The sequence below is a fragment of the Protopterus annectens genome, chromosome 15.part0 (genome assembly GCF_019279795.1).
Source record: "Protopterus annectens isolate FY-2018-M chromosome 15.part0, PAN1.0, whole genome shotgun sequence".
Taxonomy (NCBI): Eukaryota; Metazoa; Chordata; order Ceratodontiformes; family Protopteridae; genus Protopterus; species Protopterus annectens.
The window spans coordinates 432,920,955-432,944,480 of record NC_056749.1 but is presented as its reverse complement, the minus strand read 5'-3'; positions in this window follow the sequence as shown (position 1 = coordinate 432,944,480).

The window sequence follows — 23,526 nt, the reverse complement described above, 5'->3', positions numbered from 1 at the left end:
TATGAGGGTAGGGTGGCAATTGTACTCTTAATCCATGACTGCTGACAATCTTCATTCTTAGTAATAGTGAGTGATGGAGGGTTTATATTTATTAAAGATTGAAAAGATCAACACTGCTTTTAACTCCTTTATACTGAAGAAACGTGAATGGATATTGCAGGACTTTTACAAGGGTACATTAAACACAACTCAAAGTAGTTTAGATAAACAGAAGGTGAGATCCTGGTTTCATGGACCATCAAAAAGGCCAGTGGTCCACTGTAGTAAAAAAAATGCTCTTTTATGATGTCTAAGACATACAGTATTATAGTGACCATAACTGAAACACAAAATGACATTAGTATGGCAATCCCCATGCTAACCCATGTTGGATATAAGAAATTAAAGTTGAATAATACATGGAGTAATTCTAATACATTAGCAGTGCACAATGTCACAATATGATGAATATATACCTTGTGCTGCATTACAGCAAATATGTTTTCTTAATGTATGTAGAGTAACATTAAAATGGTTACATATATGAGAGAGAGAGTATGCATGTGTGGGTGTATGCGTGTTTTATTAGAAATGATCAGAAAAATAAGACTTTTGAGAGAAGCAGACATAATGTCTGGTATGTACAGTAAGAGAGTGAAAACAAACTCACACAATTAAAAGGCTTCACAGTAATGTCTAAGTTGTGAAATGTTTTTGTGAGAGAAAATCTGAAAATGTGGAAACAGAGTGAAGGTGAGTCATGGAAAATATAAAAAAGTATGTGAAATGTTCTATTGCCAAGTTCTGCACAAGATATGGCTATGAACATGATAAAAAAATGTTAATGAATAATCAAGTGTGCAGAATCCATGCAAAGAAAAACAAAACATTTTGTTGACTTATGTAGAATGAGAAAAATACATTTCAGTTAAAGTGAATACGTATAGCGGAGCAGTTATGAATATGATTTGTTGTGGGCTGAGAAAAGGCTAACAATGTGCACTGAGCTAATTCTGCAAGAAACTGGCACAAAAGCATACAGCTACAGAATTAATTGAAATCTGGGCAAAGAAGATCAAAAGAATAACAAAGTCATGGTCTTTATATTAGGGAAATAAACAGGGTGTAATGCAACATCTGTAAAATATTCAAAATGATGAATGTGAAAAAGGGTAAACTGATTTCATCGATGTGTGATTTGTTTATCCAAGCCATCCTGTAAGTACTTCGAACCAGAATGCAACAAGATTCATTTCCTGCTAACAGTAATGGAAGTGAAGACACAGTACAGCATTTGACTTGACAGAAGCTTGGTATCGTAAAAAAAATCACAGAGTTCATGCATTTTTGCATTATTAATCTGGCAAATATATGCAGAATAATGCTTTCTATAAGGGAATAAATATTTGCTTACTTGCTAGGGCTGTTATCCAGGAATTCATCACATTCAGATAAATCCTGCAGGATTACTGGTAATGCATGCGTCAAGAAAGTTTCTAGTAGTTTTGAGGAGGAGAATAAAGAAATGAGTAGAATAAAATGCATAAGTGATAAAAACTATAATGACCTTACTGAAGTGATTAACAACATGTACACTGTTGTGAAGACAAATATATTTTTCATTTATATTGCTAAGTAAAATCTTATAAAGCTCTAATGAGGCTGATTAACGTCTGAGGCATTCAACTAAAGAAGAAATTCTGTCATGACAGGTGTGCAGTATTTTCAGTTTTTTGAGGCTATTCAAGGATTGCGACAAATTAATCTCGATAAGGAAAGTTCTAAGCTGTGTAGTTCTAAGATAAAAAGTTTTGAGAGAACCGTATTTTGAAATTCTTCGTGTGTTTCATAGAGCTATTGCAAAACTGTTCAAGAGCTATGATGATGACATACTAGTCAGGAATCACCCCAGAGAAAAGAATGATAACAGATTGTGTTGCGATGCAGAGAGAAGCAGTGCAACTTAAAGTGAATAAAAGCATAAACACAGGCTTAATGAACTCATGCACATGGACCATAAAATTATTTCTGAAAGCTTAAAACAGCATTTTGGGAAAATTAGTACAATACTACAAATATCTCCTCCAGGGGTTAATCAAGCTGTCATGAGACATATTGCGAGATATTGTACATTTTCACATTTAGTTTGAGCACATTTGAAATAACTATAAGATTAAGGAGATTATTACAGCAGGATGTGGAATGGAACAGTAGAATATAGCAAGAAGAAAAGTGCTTAAGTCTTTTAACAGCCACAACTGCTCAAGCTGAAAAGTTTTTAATATAAATAAGTCAGCCACACTGCAAGTTGCTAGAAGTCAAACTGAAATTCTTACACTGATTCTTTAAGATGAAAAAAACGGTTATATATGAATCCACAATGTTATCACATTATGAGGGTGGCACACCTATTATTCTGCTATGCTGAGAAGCCCCAAAGCTGTTAAGTGAACTTGGGTAATCTGGGCCATTATCGGGGGTTTATCCCTCAACACTTGTGAGGGCTAGCTATAGGAAATAATTAATAGGTACAATATTTCCAAGCAATTAGATTATATTACCAGAAATTTACTGGTGCCTGCTAAAAGTTCCACAACTTTAACTAACTGTGATACTCTGAAGTATTCAGATGCAAACATGATTAAAACTGGTATGCATACCTCTCAACCTCTTAGAGCAATAAATCTGGACAAAGGCTCAAAAATGGGAAAATATGGATAATTTTAAACTATTTCTCATAAAAACTTAGAAAGAGGATAGAATTATAAGTTTTGCATTAGTATGAATTTTCTGAAGGATATGGAGTCTGCAACTCAAATGTGTGCCATTATTTTCTGACCTCAGTCCTCAATGATTTTCCAGTGATTTGCCACAAAACCACAATTTTATGAGAAACAGACAAAAATATGAGGCAAAATCTGGACATTCTAATAAAATCTGGACAGTTGAGAGGTATGGTGGTATGTACTAACTTGGAGGTTGTGATATGTTAGAGCATTCCCTCTACTTTAAGGTAAAGTGATCTCAGAGATATTATGTAAAGCTAGCAGGGCTGAAGGCCCATTCCCTCACATGAAGTGGTACAGTGGGTTCAAATGTTTGAAATATGAAACAGCAACTAGCATGCCATAAGATGTGTATTAAAGTGAACACAAAATCTGTAACCAATCTCTTATTGCAACCTTACCATAATATTCTACTTTAGGCTTTGCCTTTAACTCTTGTTTACTTAGCAGACTATCAGTGACTTAAATCTACAAAAGTAACTAATATAATAATTACAGTACTGGTCTTTCAATTAAAAAATAACTACTAAGCAAAACCCAAGCTTTACTCATCTATTTCACCAAATAATATTTGAAAAGTTTGGACATTCACTGATTTAAGTAAAGGTAAAGCTATATTTATGGCCCGAACAGCCTCTATAAATTTAAATCATCTTCAGGAAAAGTTCTGAAAAAATATTGCCTCTTATTTATCTTAATACACTAAAAATATAATTTACGTTATATTAATCTTACCCTGGGCCATATAATTATTCTAGTAGCCATCTTACTCAAATCAGTAGCCATAAAACAAATGAAGATTGAAAATATGCCACATCATTTCAGGTACTACACATAACAGCTCTGATGAATTAAAAACATGGATAAAAGACATTTATCTTGGCATTCCTTAGCATTACTGAAACACATATGAAGTTAAATACCCGGCTTTCATTTTTTTTATCAGAATCAACTACACCATAACTTGAAAACAACATACCTGAAAATTAAATTAGTGATGGTGTTCTTGGGAACATACCACTCAACTGTTGAGAATTTGGACAGAATGTGCAGATTTCTGCCTCATATTTTTGATCTGCTCCTCATAAAATTTTGTAGTTTTCTGGTAAATCACTCAGGACTGGAGTTAGCAAATCAATAATGACAGTAATTTGGCTTTCAAACTTCATACTCTTAAAAAAACATTACTCTACCAATTTTTTTGTAACTTTATAAGAGCGATAACTAAAACCTATCTCTGATTTTGAGCAATAACTAAAACCTTTCCCTATTTTGAACCTTTGCCCATCTTATTTTTGGATTTTTTTTCCACAATTCTTGTAGGATGAGGCATGCTTGGGAGCAAATTTGTTCAATTCACCATTTCATTGAGTCTGCCCCCATTTCAGAAGTGGTACAACTATGGGCAGTTATGCATGTAATAGGGTATGGTAACATCCATTCTGCCATAGAGAATAAGGGGGTACAGCCCACATAAATTAGGAATATGCCACTTTCATAACAAGATAATCTCATGAAATGATACTTCAAGTTTATCCCCAATATTAAGGATCAAATCTGGTGATCATTTGTTACTTAAAAACAAGCTATCTGTGAATTGTAAGTTAAACCATGGAGCTGCTAGGAAAGATTACTGTCAAAACTCATTAGTACATCATATTTTCCTTAGTGTGCATACAAAGCTGAACACTGCAGTGGCATATACTTAGACACCAACTAATGTGGACAACTTTGAAAAAAATGTAAGATATAACTGAAAGAATTCAAAGACTAAACCTGATTTTATTACATGACTTTAATACTAGAATTCATGGTGATAATTAACATAATTTAACTAGATTTCTATTGCTTAATAACATTACAGTTTGTTGCAGTGGTACTAGACCTACCACAAAAACAAGAATATCTACCCATATACTTTTAGTTATTACAGATGTCATTCAAAGATGCAGTTTTGCTTCCGCAGCACAAAAGGCCCTAAATAATCATTATCGTGTTTTAAAAATGTTACCATTGAAAAACCACAAATATTTTCTTGCTATAGTTGTTTCACCAAGAGACATATCAAGAGATCAGTTATCTGTTGATATTAATGCATCTAACTCAACTATCCTATACCATCAAGAAGTTGCTTGTAAAGCTTTTGTTATATTATGCACCATACTGGATAAAATCTGCCTTCTTCTCAGAAAAATAATAAGTGGTAAAGCTTACTGCTTAGATGACTACATAAAAATGTAAAAAAAAAAAAATCAAACTGAATGATGAGGTCTACTGTAACCTGAAACTAATCAGAAAATTACTTGACCATGATAACTTGTATTCTATTAAACATATTACAGACTGAATGTAAAAGAAGCTAAAGTTACCTATTAATGTAATATGCCAGCAATATTATTCTAGTGGCCAAAATCAAATTGGAGATTCGTTAAGAACATTATTAATCTTGATTCAAGGAATCCTGTCAATTCAAGCATGCTGATTGACCTAAATCAGTAATGAGACTTCTATGAAAATGTTAACGCTAGGTAAATATGACAGCATCTAACAAGAACAATATGTACGCTAACTTCTCACCAGTTAATTACTTTCTTACCTTCTACTTTAGGACCATCTTTTTTGAAAAAGAAAATGGCATAATTTGGGAAATTTATAGTAGAAGCTAATCCAAATCTTTATGCTATCCATCCATCCTTCCTCTGTATGACTTTATTTATTTTAAAGCTTTTTATGGACATTGCAATCTATTTCTAATAACTGATATACTACCTAATCAATACATCATCCAAAATGTTCTGTACCATCAAGACCCTGGAGCTGTAAATCTATCAGTATCTTGCATATCAGTATCTTGCATTTTAACTAAGATACTTGTAAAACAAATCTATTTTCAGATAATCATGCATATCAGTTTCTGATTTATATTCTCATCTCCAACATGGTCTTCAGCAAGAGCTCTAGCTTCAATCTGTGCAGCAACTGATATAATTTACTCTTCTTTACAAAAAGGAAGAATATTTACGGGTCATAGAAGATCATTTAACAGTACTAATCATCAACTACTTTTACAAAAATCACACTTGAATGAATGTGGGGATAGCAGAAGTAAACGGATACATAACTCACTTTCTAAAAACACTTTAAAAGTTAAATCTGGTAATCTTAAGTTAGGGACTTTTCCAAAAGGTGTTTCTTGCATATCAGTTATGGGATCTGTACCCTTGTCCTTTATATTACTTAAATACTTTTATCTTCAGCAAAAACATATGCAATTATCTCTATTCTTATATCTGGATCAGCCCTCATCTCTGTAGGAAGTTACTTACAGATCACTGTTGAAACTTTGTCTAAGTGGGTTGAAGAAAACAAGTTTTCAGTAAATGGTAAGAAAACTTAAATAATTTTTGGAACTAATAAAAAGGTAAACACCAGGAAAATCACTGAACTATAAACTAATCAGTTTCAAAGCGTTTATACTTACAAATACTTAAATGTTATGCACAACTAATTGTGGATACGATAACGGCCAAGCTTAAGCTATGTTACATTGTAACCAATTACTACACTTCAGATTCTAGAATAGCACTGGCAGAAAGTGCTTCATGACCCAAACTAGGGTACTAGGATCCAATAATGGCTCTATACCTCAGACAAAACACTGACCTATTACCACTATTGTCACTATTAACAAATTCTGCATTATCCTGCAAAAGGCATCTGGCTACTAGTTACAGCTCTAGCAACTCTCCTGTTAGGTAACTGTTTGATATTCTGTTATACATAACTGTGAGCCTCAAAACAGTGAGATTGAATGAGTGAAAATACAGTCTTCTATGTACCTAGCAAAAGATTGCTTTTTACAGTATTTGCTTTCCTTTGAGTGACTGCAATCTCAAAGTTGATATATCTATATCTATCTATTCATATATATATATATATATATATATATATATATATATATATATATATATATATATATATATATATGGGTCTACTTCCTTACTTTCGCAAAATTTCACTTCAACGAAAGTGCACTTTCACGAATTCCAGTTCAGCGAACCGGCAATAAAAATAAAACAGAGGACTACAGTGGGGATAAGGTAATATACATCTTCCCCCACTGTAGTGCGATCTCGAAGTTAGTATATATAATGTAGTGGGAGTGTGGGGTGCAAATGGACTTTTAAGTGTTCTTTTTTATTTTTATTACAAGTTCGCTGAACAATTCGCGAAAGTGTACTTTTGTTGATGTGCACTTTTGCGAAAGTAAGGTCGTACTTTTCTTGTTCGAAATAATGATATTTTGATCAAGAAAAGTAGACCAAAATATATATGACACACACACATGTATATAGATAAATAGATATAAAATTCAGGGGAGTGTTTGTCTCCTACAGCTTGCTTCCTTCCAAAAAAAAAAGCTATAAAGGGAGAACAGTGATATTTGACATTTGCCATTATAATGCACTTCACTTTTTCTTTCTATAATTCTGGACTCACAGTTACTAATTGCAGAATTGCAATAGGGGACCCCTACTATTATGAAAATTAACCTTTAACGTACTGGTTAGACATTACCCCCCTGAGACAAAAATCAAATTTGAGGACATAACTTTGTAGTCCTAGAACACATATAGAAGAATCTCGGATGCTGTGTAGACCATATTTTATATTTGCAAAAGGAGAAAAAAGCTCTAAGAAATTTTTCCAGCAATTGGAATCATTTAACTTTTGATAATAGAAATGAAACAAGACTAGTCTAGTTAAATGGACTAGTTACAACCTTACCTAAATTAGGCTATAAAGTGTTACTGTTTAAAGATGCTGATTAGTAAAACAATGATCAAATCTACAATAACAGGTAGCATTTTTCTACTCTCCCTTTCTTTAACAGCAGTTTACCTCTTAGCTTAGCAATGGTTATTTTACATTATCAAAGTCACACCTTTATAAATATTCTCTGTCTCAGCCTATTCTTTGCATTTTAATCAATATAGCTTAACATTAATATTTTTGCTTTCATGTTCACTGGATGCTTTACATTAACTATGGTGTACAGTACTGTAAACTGGACTGTACTGAGTTCAACCTTCCTGTATATAATTACATAATCATTATTATTTTCCTGGTGTAAATAGCTGAGTTTCTTAATGAGTAAGTAAAACTGTACATACTGGAGATGTGGATTGTTTAATTTGTCTTTATTGCAACCAATTTTAAAAACTTACTACTAAAAACTCATGATGTCCACCACGGCAGTAAAACTTAATAGTAAAATCAAAACTTTAATAAAAAGAATATAACATAAAATAAGCAGTCTTCAGTCTTCCGATAAGCGCTTTCGGCAAATAAGCCTTCCTCAGATCGTATAAAAAGGACTGTTCAGCTTTTGTATTTATAAGGCATCACAGCCATTCCTCATTTAGTTCTCTGACATGCCCTTGTTGCAAACCAAAAGGAGGCCAGCTAGTAAAGAGGTATAATTTCCTTCATTGTAATTAAAGGGGTTATGCTTCTCTTTACTATAGGATTGTATATGAGAAAACTAATAGCTATGGATGTGAATACATTATATGAATGAAGCAACATTCAAGTAAACTTGCTAATCATATTCCTTCTATTCTTAAGTGCAGGTTTTAATGGCACAATAGTATTCAAGCCTGGTGATCTGTTTGCTATTAAATTAATTATCCAGCATGTTTCCCTTAGCTCTGTGCAATTATGAACATCACCCCCTCTTGTGGTCTAACAGACTGCCTCTATGGCCTTAAATACAAAGTAATGAGAAGGATACTATGCTAAGGCATTATTGGGATCTTTCAGTTTGATGTCCCTCAAATGTCTGAGGACACGTTCCTTAAGATGTTAATCTGTTTTGCCAACATAGAAAGCACTACATTGGCAGCAAGTCGCTAAGTATATGATGTGGTAACTAGTACAATCAGCATAGACATTAAAATTGTACTGTTGCCTGGAGTATGGATGTACAAAAACATTAGAGCTGTCAATGGAGTTGCAAGCTTTGCATCTTAAGCACTTTAAAGTGCCCTTTCTATTAGAATTGGGCCTATTTCTTTCAAATCCATCTTTGTTGCAAATGAGACGTTTCAAATTCTTCTTATTCTTGTATAGGAATCTGGGCTGTTCACCTACAATGTCTCTTATTTTGTCATCATTTGTCAATACCGGCCAAAACTTCCTAATAACTTCACATACTTGCTTATTGTCAGCAGTGTATGTTAACAAACATTTAAGTTGCTGTGATTGAGTTTTAAGATCCAGGCTCTCATGATGACTCGATGTGGGTTCAGAGAAGTAGGGACGTCCCTTTCCTCTCCTTAATTCCTGTGGATCATGCTTCAATCTTAGATTCTTTCTTTTATGGGATATTTTACTTAAATGTGTCTCAATATTTCTCTGTTCTGCTACAAAGTCTTCATTCTCAGTACATAATCTTGAGGTTCTTAAGATCTGATTCTCAAAGATGTTATCAAAAATATGCCCCGGGTGCATACTCCCCCTATGCAGATAATGATTTCTCCAGGTTTCTTTTTTCTTTTTTCTTTTTTACTTTATTTTTACCAAATTTTAAAAACTTAGATGCTAGTATGTAATATTTAAAGGTTTGTATTTTATATTTATTGAAAGGAATGCCAGATGTAACTCTCTAAGCATCTAAGCATTTTACTGACTTTTTTGCACATTTTATGGCTGAAAAGAGTCATTGGACTAACCCACCAACTCAGTTTACCAAATCAAAACAAAACAGAAAGCTCTGTTGCATGGATGACAGAGTCATTGCTACAGATTACATGATACAAGACTGAATATCAGCTTAAACATTTGTTGGAAATGGCATAGGAAATATGGACATGACACACTGAGAGGAGAGGAATGAGGCCATACAATGCCACAATCACTTGAAAGGAGGCAGTGTTACAAGGGAATGTCTGGAGAGTCGGTACACAGATGTCAAGCTGCTTCAGCAGGAACCTTCGTCATTAATGCAATAAAGCATGCATCATATCAGGGAGAGCATTATGGTCACTAAGGTCATGTTCATCACTAATACTCAGCCCCTGCCTAGGGAAGGTATTAGGAACATCTAATACATCCATATTGCCAGGATACTGTAAAGGCATAAAGAACCTTCATGGCTGCCTGTGTGATGACCCCTCAGCACTGCTCTCACCCTAATACTACTGGGGATACCCAAAGTACGAGGAAAGAAATGGACAGTCTGTTTGGAGAAGGATTGATGGTGAGAAGGCACGGAGTCAAAAAGGAAAAATCAAACCTATGAATCAATAACTAAACAAAATTGCAAAATTTACTGTATTTATATTTGAATCACAGCTTATTTTCTGTGCTCTTAGGACTTGCATTGTCATTTCCCACACTTTGAAAAAGAAACCAAGTTGTATATCAACATGCAAGGATACATGTGAAAGTTATAGAACAGAAGACAGATTAAGAGAAGGCAGACCAAAACAAAAGCATTATTTTGTAGCTTTCTCTTTCCCTCATTTGATTATTTAAATATATTTTGTTAAAACTGTCCTAAAATCAAAGCACTATGCGTAAGTGCTACAACATAGAACTGGGTATTAAAGTTAAATAAACTAATGGATATGCTGTTGATACAGGTCATTAAGGAATAAAGAAAATGTAGATTTTTACATTTACTAAAACAAAAAGATAGGAACAATTCATATAGTGCAGCAATATGTCCTTCAGCTGAAACAATTATATTTAGGTTGTGCAGGCTATACACAGAAAAACTTAAGCAAAAAGAGGAGAATTTAGTATTAATATGTTCATAGTAATATTAACCATGTATTACTGTGCAAATAAATTGACATGCTTTCTCTTACTGTGCTTTTTACTATGTTCAAATATTATGCTGCAAATATATGTATATGAAACCCATTTGGGTTGCCCACACACACCTCATCTCAGAAAGTGGAAACTGCTGGTCATTTACTTAATAGGATATTGAAAGTACTCAGCTCCTTTCCATATCACATGTTCAGTGGAAGTTAGACCTACAGGATCTTTTCCATATGCAGACTGTTAGTAAGAGGAGGCTATTCAAACTAGTGAAATATCTTTATCCAAAAAATCATAAAATATCATAGGTATGAGTTTACTGGCAAACAAAGTGCAAATATAATGATGAGTAGATACAGCCAACTCATTCTGTCATGAACAAAATTGGACTAAATACTTGCCTGCTCTGTAATAAAAAATAATTTCCCTTTCCAGAAGCATTAAAAATTAGAGATACTTTATTTTTATTCTGCTTTGGATAAGTATGTTTCTCCTGCCAAACATTAGTCCCTTCCTATATATCTCTGGCTAATCCATTCTCCTTTATAGTGAAAACTGATTGGAGGTTCTGTCATACACATAGTACTGAAGGATGTTTGGTCCTTCTCCTCTATGAACCTCTGTCATAGTCCACACTCCAGGGCTCTCCTCAAACCCCAGCGCCACATTTTATCAAGCATAGCTTCAGGGAGAAGTCTAAATGCTCCCAGGCTAGCGAACAACATATCAGCCTTGAAAATCTTTGTCCCATAAAATAGTCAGGGAAAGGGTTTTTAATTAAGCCCTGATTTTAGGCCTTTTGGATCTAAAAAGCACTCTACCAAGACACTGCCTGTATGGCACTGAGCATAGTCTAATTCCAAGATGCCTTTTGATTAGGTCAGATGTGCTTGAATACAAAAAACAAATAGTTAGAAACTAATTTGATGGAAAACTCATTTTGTCTAATCATAAGTCATACAATACATCATATGGCTGCAAGTACCTTAAGAAATGTTTTGTAGAGGCACGCCCCCCTTCATCCCAGTATTAGGGGGAAACTTCAGTCTCCATGCTGCCTAAGTTATGTATACTAACTCTATGGGTACAGAACCACAAGAAAAGAGAAAGAACCCTAGACAGTGAATCATTAGTGGTGCACAAATAGAAACAGTACAAGCAGTGACCATGTATGGGGGGGAAACTTCAGTCTCCATGCTGCCTAAGTTATGTAGACTAACTCTATGGGTACAGAACCACAAGAAAAGAGAAAGAACCCTAGACAGTGAATCATTAGTGGTGCACAAATAGAAACAGTACAAGCAGTGATTATCTATAGGTAACACCAATCACCATCTTCATACTTTTCCACACATTTCTATTTATCTATAGGCATCACCAATCGCCATCTTCATACTTTTCCACACATTTCTATTTATCTATAGGCATCACCAATCGCCATCTTCATACTTTTCCACACATTTCTATTTATCTATAGGTAACACCAGTCGCCATCTTCATACTTTTCTACACATTTCTATTTATCTATAGATAACACCAATTGGCATCTTCATACTTTTCCACACATTTCTATTTATCTATAGGTAACACCATTTGGCATCTTCATACTTTTCTACACATTTCTATTTATCTATAGGCATCACCAATCGCCATCTTCATACTTTTCCACACATTTCTATTTATCTATAGGTAACCCCAATCACCATCTTCATATTTTTCACACATTTCTATTTATCTATAGGCAACACCAGTTGCCACCTTCATACTTTTCCACACATTTCTATCTATAGGTAACACCAATCGCCATCTTCTTACTTTTCCACAGACTTCTATTTGCCTACTACAATACTGTTTGTAATCATATTCCACAAAATGTGATTTCAATGAAATGAACATTCTACTAGATGTGTTTTCAATTTTTTAGTGTTTTTGTGATTCACCCAAATGTAATTCAACCAAATTAATGGATCATAGTTCCAGCAACAGTGATGTGTGCTGCTTAGTGCTCCTATTTGGATGTCATGACCCATCCTATGGCTGTGCTAATCATCTGCCTCTGCTAGGTGTTAGTAGTATAGCAGGTCAATCTGCCTTTCTCCTCCCAACACAGGCCAGCTGGTCACTGAGGGTCTGTGGCACAGCATCACAAAGGCCTTTCATCGAACAGCTTTATAATCAAAAATCGAGTTAACAGAAGTCATGTTTGTGAGAACGCACTACAGTGAAGATCATAAAAATGGCCCTTTCCTCAGTGTAGTGTGATCTCGGAGTTGGTATATATATATTTAGCAGGGGGTGTGGGGGTTGCAGCCCCCCACAAAATTGACTTCTATTAACACAATTTTCAATTATTAAGCCATTCGATGAAAGGCGTTTTTGATGCCTTGTCACAGATCTGGTCATGGACTCCTCCTGCACCCAGGTAACTAACTGATCCTGGGTTACCTGGGTTGTAGTTAGAGCTTTATCCCTCTGTTTCATGGACACCCAGGTAACTAACTGATTCTGAGTCATTTGCATTGCAGTAAGGGCTTTATCCCTGTGTTCCACGGAGCTAGTATTCACAACTTACTTTCGGGTCAATTCAGGGCTGTAGAAGGCATTTTCACTTCATTATGACATTATGTAACATTTACATTTTTTTGGTGAAAGCAGCTGTGTAAATATCTTGCTGAAAAAAAATGTACTTGACTGGTGAATATATGAAGGAAGATTTAAGTCACATTTTTCTTTTTCTATAAAGTTCATAGAAAACTAAGAGTTCATTCAAATTAGGGTTTTAAAATACTTATTAGGAAGAGGAAGAGATTTAAAGAATGAATACATTTTTGCTGAAGGTAATTTTTTGCAAGCTTATTTTCTTAGGTTTGTTACATGTCATACTTTATGTCACATAATGTGCTTAAACCAATAACAGAGACGCAGTTGCTTTTTCAATGTTACAAAATGCTACATTAATGCACAGATAAAGCCAGATTTATAATAGAAAAAAATATATATACTTATAATGGCCTTAAATCTATGTGCCATAATAAAAAAGTTTGTATGTTACCATTTCTCACTCATTAACTGGCAAAACCTTATGTGACCTCTTTCAAATGTTTACTAGACAGTTGTCACTATTCATTTCACCCATTTATCATAGAGAAGTATATAAATTCCCACTATGTACAATGACCAGAGTACTTACTTTTCACTTCACAATTATGTTAATGTTCTAATTAGGACTCTACACGTCTAAATAACACCTGTTATGACATAACATTTGTGCTTCAGTGTGCTCTATATTTATTCCCTGTGGGACCCATCAAGACACACTGACTACCTGTGGGCCAGTGACCTTGGTCTTCATAAACATGTATCATGCCACACCCTGCAGTGTCTGACACAGCCCTTCAGAACATGTGTTGCATGGAAAGTATAACGCTAATGTTCTGGGAAGCAAGGTTATGGGGTATGCTTCAGTAGTGCCTGCACTGTGATCTTTTCTTCTGTGTAACATACTGTACAGTCCTGTGATGGTGATATTGACTTCTTGATTTTGTCATTGCATGTCTTTTTCGATGACACTTGCTATTTTCTGATGAATTCCTTGACACCTTGGAGAAATCATGTAGTGTCACTCCTGGAATGTGTTGAGTCTTCCAACAGCTGTACAAGTTGTAATGTGATGTCAGGCTGGCTAATTGTGTGATATGACCTTTGTAGATGTGGTACAGTACATTTACATTTCATACTCAATGGACAATCACTTATTTTTCTTTGTCTTTTGGCTGCTCCCATTACGGGTTGCCACAGAGAATCACCTGTTGCCATTTCTTCCTATCCTCTGTGTCTTGCTCTTTCACACCAACCACCTACAGTTCCTCTCTCACCATAGCCATAAACCTCATCTTAGGCCTTCCTCTTTTCCTCTTACCCTGCAACTCCATCATTAACATGCTTCTCCCAATTTACCCAGCAACCCTACTCAGCACATACCTAAACCAATGCAATCTCACCTCTCTGGCTTTGTCTCCTAATGGCCCAACTTCAGCTGACCTTCTAATATACTCATTTCTAATCCTGTCCATCCTGATCATACCAAATGTAAATCTTAACATCTTAACTCTGCCACCTTCAGCTCTGACTCCTGTCTTTTCATCAGTGGCGGCTGGTGACTTCAGATCACAGGGGGGCTGCAGGAGACAGCTGAATGGGTGGGGTCAAGGGAAGGGGTGTGGCCAACCAGAAAGGGGAGGAGCTATGCACAAAACCACAAAAAACTAACTTTAATTAAATACGCTGCCCTGGGTGGCAAACCATCATTATGAAAGTCCGATCAAGACAAAAATAAGTGTAGAAGAATAAAAATATTTCAATGCATTGGCTGCATGACAGCTTACTTAATATCTAGATGGAAACAAAAGGTTGTGAGGCATGAAAAAATAAATTACTTTTTAAATACATTACTTTACTGGAATGCCAGTCAAAATCAAGTATAAGAAAAACCAGAAGCACTCAACTCAAACCACTTCTCCTTGCACTGCAGTTCTAATTATAATATATTCAGCTTTATTAAAGTACCAAGTAACATGCTGAAAGTAGAAATCTATGTGATGCCCCACTTGTAAAAATGTTTCTTATCCAAAAAAGACCTGCTGCCTGACAACTTGTTTCATGGGGAAAACATGATAAAAGTAAAAAATGAAAAGCAAACAAGAAACAAGCTCAAGATACATTGCTTAAAGGATTACTGTACAGGTTATTGAAAACACATGATTGGCATTCTGTTTAGTTTACGGGTAAAGTCTGTAGAGATGACTGGAAGTCTCCAACAAGTGTAATGAGCTTTTTAAAATAATGGAATCCTGTCCTTTAATACCCAAGGCTTATACATTATCTAGTCAAGTATTCTCTGCATGGCAACAACAGAAAGGCTTTCAATGTTGGCAATTCTTTAACAGTATGCTTATTAAAGCTTACTTGCATCTTACGATCTCAGACAAGCTTACCTTATGATCATTAAAGCATTGCTACTTAAACACAGAGCAACAGGCACTTTGAGTAATAAGCATAAATCTGAGCAATAAGCAGAAATCAACAGTACAAAAATATGACAGAAACCAGACCATTCTGCAAAATCAAGGACAGATGAAAAGCCACTTTAGTACTTATGCAGTGTGTCCTCCCCATCCAAGGTAGATACAACTACTCCTTGCCTTGCTTGGACACATCCAGAGTCACTACATGGGGGAGTGGGGTGAAACAAGCATGTCACAATTTGAAATCTCTCTGGCTGACTGTGATGGCCCTGACACATTTGTCATACCTCTCAACCTCAAGAGCAAGAAATCTGGACAAAGCCATACACAGAAGTGGGACAAAGGCCCAACAATAAGGACAATTTTTAAATATTGCTCTAATAAACTTAGAAAGATAATAGAATAGGTCTTGCATTAGTATAAATTTTCTGAAGGGTATAAAATCTGAAACTCAAATGTCTGTCATTTTCTAACTTCAGTCTTTAGTGATTTGTCACTAATTTGCCAAAAACACAATTTTATGAAAATGGACCAAAATGTGATGCAAAAATATAAAATAGACACACAATACAGCTGCTACCTGTCAAAGAAGGGACACTTTAATATTAGTACTGCTACCTTGAGCAGCTGACAAAATAAAAGAATCTACATGCATTTCAAGTAATCTATAACTTTAATTATTACAGTTATTTCTTAATTGTAAACCCTCCATGTTTTCTTCCAAAATTGCTATTTTGTGGAGGGATTATTAGGGGGAAGAGCAACATTTTGAGCCAAAAATTGGGGACAGTTGAGAGGTTGGCTATGCCTAATTCTATAAAGCAGTTTATTTGCATGTACCTCTCAACCTGTTAATGCAGTAAATCTGAACAAGGCCAAATATATTGGGGGCACATATAAACAGTACTAAAAATTGCTCTTGTATAAATTGAGACAGTTGATAGAACAGCTCTTACTTTAACATGCATTTTTCTGAAGGTTATGAAGTTTGAAACTTATTATTTAGTGACTTCTGGCAAATCATTTAGGAATTAAAACTACAAATTTTATGAACAACAAACCAAAAATAAGAAGCAAAAATCTATTCATTCTTTGAAAATCTGGACAGTTGGGAGGTATAGTTCAGCTGGGCCTGTCTGAGTTTGCTGCCCTTCCCCCCTGACAAAATAATGGTTGAATGGAGCCTCTGCAGCCATTCCAATGAACCATTACTTGGCTATTTCACTCCATTCACCATAAACACTAATGTGCATACCGCTTTACTTCTATGATGAGTTGGACTTCATTTGAAAGTTTTATTTTGTATTTTACAGCACAAACACTAAGTCATCTGTTAAACAAAGCAATGCAGTCTCACAATGAAAACTTAGCATTAAAACTTCTCTGCCCTTGAAACTCACATTCATTGAAACAGCATTGAAATCCACATTCAAAGAAAATACATTTTGCCAGTGGCAGATAAAGATTAATTTTGGGCTGTTTTCGAATCATAGGCCCATTGCATATGAAACATACATGTGCTCTTTGATACACCTTCCTCATTGTACTAAAATTATATTCCTTGTACAATACAGTACACTTGCTAGAGGGTGTTTTAAATTTGTTTTGAACATTTTTCCAGTAAGCAATGAAACAAACCATATGCACCCATAATGGCAAAACTGCCCAGTTGAGAACATTTATCATAAAAAGTCTACTCAGACTTCCACAGTCCACCATTATTAGTAAATATACACAATTCTACAGTCCACCATTATTAGTAAATATGCACAATTCCACAGTCCACCATTATTAGTAAATATGCACAATTCTACAGTCCACCATTATCAGTAAATATGCACAATTCTACAGTCCATTATCAGTAAATATGCACAATCTCTGAAGTAAGTCATCTAAATAATTCCACATTAAAGAAATCTGTAACTAATGAAGCGGTTGTTGCTAGCAATCACCTTTATATTTCATGGTTTCATCGAAAAATAAAGTGTCTGTTGCCCCTCAGGAATAAATTGCCTATATTACATTAAAAATGATAAGCTAGTAATAATATTGCAAGAGGAAATGGATGGCAAACTGATAACGAACTCATAGTTAGTATCTTCACCAAGGAGAACATTCTCAGTACGGCAGCATCCACCCCTTGTGGGAGTAGAACCCACAGCCTTCTGCATCAAAAGCAAGTACACAACCTGTTGAGCTATAGTATTAACTAGGCAAAGCACTAAACTTCTATTCCCCTGCAGCTCTCAGCTCCTTGTAAAATCTACTCAATACTCAACTGCATCTCAACTTTGCAGCTCAAGAAAACTGGAAAAAGCCAAAATGTATTGGGGGGGGAGTCAAAAGCCCAAAAACAGGGACACATTAAACATTGCTTGTATAATCTTGGAAAGTTGCTAGAATAAAATGTTGTGTTGCCACCATATATTTTACTGCCAAGGTCCCTGAGCAAAAAAACAGTCAGAGTAACATACCACTACGCCACATCAGCTGCTTTGTAAAAGAGAGGAAGACTGAAACTTAAATGGCTATCATTTAGTGAATTCAGTTCTCACCATAGCTGTCAACCTCTTAGTACAAAACACCTGGACAAACCCAGTAATGAGGGAATACAGCCCTCAAACATATTCAGTGAATTCAGTTCTTGCCATAGCTGTCAACCTTAGCACAAAAACCTGGACGAAGCCAATAATGGGGGAATACAGTCCCAAAAATAGGGACAAATTTAAAATATTCATCTTATAAACTTAGAAAATTGCTAGAAAAAAAGGTTGTGCTACTATGTATTCTGAAGAACATGAAGTTTGAAATTCAAATGCCAGTCAATTTTACTGCGGACAGAACAAAAACAATTTTCAGCAGAGACGCAGGGATTAATACTGCAGACACGTCTTTGTAAAATGGCAGGGCACCAGAACAAATCCACACAAACACAGGGAGGAGATGCAGACAGAAGCCACCCCAACCAAGAATCAAACCAGATAACCTATAGCTGTGAGGCAACAATACTACCACTGCACCATCAATTATGCAAGGAATTAAACATTCAGAAACCTGAAGTCTGAAATTCAAATGCCTGTCAATTTTACTGCGGACATAACAAAACCAATTTTCAGCAGAGACGCAGGGATTAATACTGCAGACCTGTCTTTGTAAAATGGCAGGGCACCAGAGCAAATCCACACAAACACAGGGAGGAGATGCAGACTCCACACAGAAGCCACACCAACCAAGAATCAAACCAGAAAACCTATAGCTGTGAGGCAACAATACTACCACTGCACCATCAATTATGCAAGGAATTAAACATTCAGAAACCTGAAGTCTGAAATTCAAATGACTGTCAATTTTACTGCGGACAGAACAAAACCAATTTTCAGCAGGGATTAAAACTGCAGACATGTCTTTGTAAAATGGCAGGGCACCAGAGCAAATCCACACAAACACAGGGAGGAGATGCAGACTCCACACAGAAGCCACCCCAACCAAGAATCAAACCAGAAAACCTATAGTTGTGAGGCAACAATACTACCACTGCACCATCAATTATGCAAGGAATTAAACATTCAGAAACCTGAAGTCTGAAATTCAAATGCCTGTCAATTTTACTGCGGACAGAACAAAACCAATTTTCAGCAGAGATGCAGGGATTAATACTGCAGACATGTCTTTGTAAAATGGCAGGGCACCAGAGCAAATGCACACAAACACAGGGAGGAGATGCAGACTCCACACAGAAGCCACCCCAACCAAGAATCAAACCAGAAAACCTATAGCTGTGAGGCAACAATATTACCACTGCACCATCAAATATGCAAGAAATTAAACATTCAGAAACCCTTAAGTCAGAAATTCAAATGCCTGTCAATTTTATTTAACGTTTTTTTAATCAGGACAGTCTGACTTGGAACAAAAAAACAATTTTCAGCAGAGGCCCAGGAAGAAATAATGCAGACATGTCTTTGTAACATGGGAGGACACAAAAGCAAACCCACACAAACACAGGGAGAAGATACAGACCCCACAAAGAAGGAACCCCAGCCAAGAATCAAACCCTAGAACCTGCAGCTGTGAGGCAACAATGCTACTACTACACCATCAAATATCAAGCATTGCAACATTTACAAACCACAGATATTATGAGGAACAGATCAGATCGAATATGAGGCAAAAATCTGCAATTTTTTTACAAATGGTGGTTGGTAGGGAACTCAAGTCTTTAACACCTGCATACAGGGTACAGGGTTCAAGCCTGAGGTATTCCCTACCACACTACCATGAGCACCTGGGGCATTTACACACACACACACACACACACAGAGTAAAAAGCACCATACACTTACCTGAATATATCCAGCTAATGTACATCCTGCCTGCGCAATACTCCAAAGACCCGTGAGATCCCAAAGCTCCTTTCCGACGGCGAGAATGCTGCTGTTGCAGTCCAGATGCGACCCATAATCCTAGCGAGTCAGTGCACAGATGTCTCCTCCCCCCCGTATGGGGACTGCCTTGAGCATGCGCATAGACAGACAGTAGTCGGGACTACTGCGCATGCACGAAATTTCAAAAAATATTTTTTTATTTTGAAGGGGCTGCAGTCCGGCAGCCCGATGCCATGAGCCGCCCCTGCTTTTCATCAGTGCCACCATCTCCAGCTCATGCAACATAACTGGCCTCATTACTATCTAGTAGAACTTCCCTTTCACTTTTACTGGTACCCGTCTCTCACAAATCACTCCTGAGACCCTTATTCACCCACTTCACCCTGCCTGCACTCTCTTCTTCACCTCTCTTCCACACTCACCATTACTCTGAACTGTTGATCCCAAGTATTTAAACTCATCCACCTTCACCAACTGTACTCCCTGCATCCTCACCATTCCTCTGTCCTCCCTATCAATCACACAAATATATTTTGTCTTAGTCCTGCTGACCTTCAATCTTCTCCTCTCTAGAGCATAGCTCCACTCTCCATGGTCTCCTCTACCTGCTCCCTACTCTCACTACAAATCACAATGTCATCCGCAAGCACCATAGTCCATGGGGACTCCTGTCTTGTCTCATCCGTCAACCTGTCCATCACCATTGCAAATAAGAAAGGGCTCAGAACTGATCCTTGATGTAATCCCACCTTCAGCTTGAATGGATCAGTCACTCCTACCAGAGACCTCACCACTGTCACACTGCCCTTGCACATATCCTGTTCAACTCTTACACACTTCTCTGCCAATCCCAACTTCCTCATACAATACCACAACACCTCTCTAGGCACCCTGTCATATGCTTTATCTAAGTCCACAAAGACACAATACCTTCTCTATACTTCTCCATCAACACTCTCAGAAGAAACATCGCATCTGTAGTGCTCTTTCCTGGCATGAAACCATACTGCTGCTCACTAATCATCACCTCCCTTCTTAACCTAGCTTCTACTACTCTTTCCCATAACTTCATGCTGTGGTGAGACCTCCAAAACACATTCACAAACATTCCACACACAACACCAAAAATGTCACACACAGCAGACAACTCACCAGTGTCTCATAAACACAGCCTGTAAGGCATAACAGTAAACCAGCACAGCCCATAAGGCATGACAATAAACCAAACATACTAGTCATTGATGACTCAATTCTGAGACACAATGATGTCCCCCTCACCAGGCTCAACAATGAGAAGGTGATGGTCAGTTGTCTGTCAGGTGCCAGAATCCACCACATCACATGCACACTTAAGTCTCTCCACAACAGGTACAAGTATGACTCTGTCATTGTCCATGTTGGTGTGAATGACTTCAGCCGTACCTCCTTGGACTGTATGAAGATAGACATGATAGAGCTCTCAGACTGTGTGTCCCAGGAAGGTATGACCCTAGCCCTAAGCAGCATCCTACCTTCACCAAGAATGATACCATAGTACCATCAAAAAATAACCAACAATTGGCTTAGTTTATGGTGTCATTCCAAGGGGATCCATTATTTGTCTGCCTGGGATGACATGGTTGACAGGCCTCAATGCTTTGTCAGATATGGCCTCCAACTGTCATCCCTGGGAATCTGGATTCTGGCCAAGGCTCTTGCCTCCCCATTGTGCCTTTCTTAGGTAAGGTCCCAAAGACAAATCTTCCAACATAAAAGATCTGTCAAAAAGCAAATTGAAGGTCATGCTGCTTAACGCTAGGAGCCTTAACCTGAAAATGCATTCGCTGGAGGCTCTCCTCACATTGGAAGAAGCTGACATCTGTGCAGTCACAGAAACATGGTTCAGGGCTATGGAGAGCACACCTGCCTTACCAGGCTATACCTCATTCCACAAACTCCACCCCAAAATGAGGTCAGGAAGACTAAGACTGGTAAAGTCTCTATCTTCATTAAAGACAAGCACACCTCCAAACTGGTTTGCCAGCATGATGCACTAGAACTACTCCAGGTGCAACTGACAGTTGACAAGACACCCATCCAAGTTATAGCCAGCTACAGACCCCCATCCATGACTCAGTACACCCACTCCTCCTACCTGGACCTACTTTACTCCATTAAGGTATCCCCTAACACCCTGATCCTTGGTGACTTCAACTACCCCACCATAGACTGGGTGAACTATTCCTGCACAAAGCAACGATTCCTTGACTTCATCAATTCTAACACACTAGACCAGCTTGTCTTATTCACCACAAAGGGCAATAACATTCTCGACTTGGTTCTCACCAGCATGGGTGACTGCTGCACCACTCCCATAGTAAGTTCTTCCCTGGTGAGATCAGATCACCGGTCTGTCTCATTTCAAGTTCCTATCCCGACTACCCTCCCACTAGCCATAATCAGGCTAAAAAACTTCACAAAAGCTGGCTACAACCTCCTAAGGGAGGGTATCAGTAGCTTCACACCACTGCCCCCTTCAGAAGATGCAGACAACTATGCTGACCAGTACGCCAATGAAGTATACAAGCAGCTGTACAACTGCATGGACTCAGCCATACCCAACAGAACTAAAACCTGCTCCTCAAGGAAACACAAACCTGTCTGGTGGGCATCCCCTATCAACAGGCTTTACAGTAAAAGGAAGAAACTATAGTCCAAGGGTAAAAAGGAACAAATTCAAAATTGGAAAATCTCCCAACTTAGCCTCAACAAGTAAATTAGATCAGTAGTGAAACCTCCAAAGCCAATTATGAATCAAAACTAGCCTCTGAAACAAAGGGAAACCACAAAGCCTTCTTCAGTTACATCAAGAGCCTCCATGGCAAAGCCCAGGTTTGTTTTGAATTAGTACATAACAGTACCACTTACACTGATCTGTTGACTTAGCCAACCTGCTAGCAGATAGCTTCAGTGCAAACTTCACTCTCCCTGTCCCTCCAAAGGCTCATTCAGCATCCCTGATACATGTCGTGCACCTCACATCTCTGTAGATCAAGTGTTAAAGGTTCTATCCAAGGCAAAGAACACAGCTTTCATGAGACCTGACAGTGTCCAAGGCTGTATTCTGTACCATCTCCAGCAAGAACTAACTTCACCATTGAGCACCACATTCACCCACAGCCGAAGTATATGGTTCATTCCAGCAGACTGGAGAACTGCCATTGTCATCCCCTTGCACAAAGATGGTGCCACTACTGATCCTGGAACCTATCGCCCCATTAGCTTGACAAGTCTGATCTGTAAGGCTATGGAGCTTATTATTATGGACCTCATAATGAAGGACACAGGCAATCTCCAAGCACTTGACCCCACCCAGTTTATATTCGTCAAGATCAGATCTTGACTGTTGAACCTGGTTGACTTCTTTGAGACTGTCACCAAGGTCTTGGATGAAGAAAAGTCAGTACATGCAGCTTACCTCAACTTGGCCAAAGCCTTTGACACAATCCAGCACTCGAGCATCATCGAAAAGCTAACACAACT